Source organism: Elephantulus edwardii, unplaced genomic scaffold, assembly GCF_000299155.1.
Source record: "Elephantulus edwardii isolate Elephantulus edwardi_28Jun2011 unplaced genomic scaffold, EleEdw1.0 scaffold00195, whole genome shotgun sequence".
NCBI lineage: Eukaryota > Metazoa > Chordata > Mammalia > Macroscelidea > Macroscelididae > Elephantulus > Elephantulus edwardii.
In genome coordinates, this window is record NW_006399945.1 from 3,325,511 (window position 1) to 3,327,861 (window position 2,351).

The 2,351-nt window shown below is 49.5% G+C and overlaps 1 pseudogene; it reads left to right on the forward strand.

Annotated features, from left to right (window-relative positions):
- The first annotated feature begins 1,037 nt into the window (after positions 1-1,037).
- Positions 1,038-2,351, forward strand: part of LOC102843600 — a 6,227-nt pseudogene continuing 4,913 nt past the window's right edge.

Here is a 2,351-nt window from a genome sequence, read left to right on the forward strand (position 1 = left end):
TACTCTTCTCCAGCACCACACCTCAAAGGCATCAATTCTCCTTCTATTCTCTTTAGTCATTGTCCAATTCTCTGATGCATAACAAGTGATAACAAAGACCATGGCCTATATCAGATGCACCTTAGTCTCCAGAGAGACACCATTGCTCTTCAGTATTTTGGAGAGGTCCCTAACAGCAGACTTTCCCATGGCAATATGCTTTTTCATTTCCTGGCTACTGGTGCTGAAAGGAAATTTTTTGAACAATGTCCCCACACCCAGTGTTGTAAGAACCTGTACTTTTAGTCTTGTGTAAATGTTTATGTTCCAGGAACTAGCCGACCACAAAGGGAACAAACACTTACTGAAAAAAACAAACAAACCTGTATCTTAACTGGCATCAACAGCAAGTGGCTGACCTGGGACTGAACTTCTGCTTTTCCAAAGAGCCAATGAGCAATCTCCACACCAAAGAACCCCTAGACCCTCTATAAAAACCCCTTGCTCTCTCTGCTTGGGGTCAACTCCCCTGTCTCCTGCGAGAGATATGAGTCGACCCGAAGCTCCGCCAATAAAGCCTCGTGTGTTTGCATCAAGTGCTTCTGGTGTGAGTTGCCCGGGGTCGCGCCTGACCAAGGAAAGACCTAAATTGGGGTCTTTCATATGGGGGCTCGTCCGGGATAGGGCGTGACCACCTGCAACCCCGCCAACCATTTGGAGGTAAGAGGATCCTCAATTTTTCTCTGTCTGTGCGGCGCCGCCAAACCTGTGTGTCCATAAGTCTGTTTTACTTTCAGTTTGTGGCTGTCATGCACCTGTCAAGGCTGGACGACTGTGGTGGGAAGATGTGCCTGAGAACCACAAGCCACAGCCCTGGTGAGACATCCCTTAGGGTGGAATATGGATCCAGAGGCTTTGATGGTCTCTGATCCATCTGAGGGGCTTAGAGTGTCCCACCTGAGAGGAGGGGCCCATAGGGCTCTCCAGTCTGAAGCAGCTTTCTTCTTGTGTGTCTTGTATTTCTTGTGAGTGTCTGCTGTGTTCTGTGGGCGACTAATATGGGACAGACAGTGACAACTCCTCTATCTTTGACTTTAGGACATTTTTCTGAAGTAAGAACCAGGGCTAATAATCTCTCTGTCAATGTTAGAAAAGGACCTTGGCAAACCTTCTGTTACTCTGAGTGGCCCACTTTGGGAGTCGGTTGGCCACCAGAGGGAACATTTGACCTAACATCATTTTGGCAGTTAAAGATCTTATTTTCCAGGAAGGACCAAGCACGCATCCTGACCAACAGCCATACATCATCGTGTGGCTAGACTTGGTGCAGAATCCACCATCATTGGTAAAACCCTGGGTATTGAAGAAAAGCACCATCCCTCCTCGTGCAATGGCCCTAAAAATCCGAGCTCCTGGCCTCAGGAGCTACACCCTCGGCACCACCCAAAATTTATCCTGATATTGATAACCCACCTGAGTGGCCTGAGATGTGCCACAATCCTCCCTCATATCAGGGCCAGGCTGACCCGGGTCCCCCCATGCCTGCAAGTGCCCCCCAGGGACCAGCACGAGGGACCCACAGTCGGAGGGGTCTAGAGAGCCCAGACTCCACTGTGGCTCTCCCCTTACGAGTGTACAGGGGGCCCCCAGAGCCAGGACAACTCCAACCCCTCCAGTACTGGCCTTTTTCCTCTGCTGATCTCTATAATTGGAAGACTAACCATCTTTCCTTTTCAGATAACCCCACAGGGATTATTGGACTAATTGAGTCCCTCATGTTCTCTCACCAACCTACCTGGGACGATTGCCAACAACTTCTCCAGGTCCTCTTCACTACTGAGGAGCGAGAGAGAATTCAGACAGAAGCCAGGAAAAATGTCCGAGATGCCACAGGACAACCAGTCCAGACCCCTGCAGCCATGGACGAGAGATTTCCTCTCGTTCGCCCCAACTGGGATTATAACACTGCTGAAGGTAGGGAGCAGCTATCTGCCTATCGCCGGGCTCTTATAGCGGGTCTCAGAGGGGCTGCACGATGCCCCACTAATTTGGTCAAGGTAAGATAAGTCCTTCAAGGACCTACTGAACCCCCCTCTGTGCTCCTAGAAAGACTAATGGATGCCTATAGGAGATACACTCCCTTTGACCCAGAGTCAGAAGGACAAAAAGCAGCTGTAGTTATGGCTTTCATTGGACAGTCTGCTCCAGACATTAGAAAGAAACTACAGCGCATAGAGGGGTTGCAGGATTTTACATTAAGAGATGTAGTAAAAGAAGCTGAGAAAGTGTACCATAAGAGAGAGACGGAGGAAGAGAAGGCAGAGAGAGAAAAGAAAGAAAGAGAGGAACGAGAGGACCGGCAGGACTTGGCC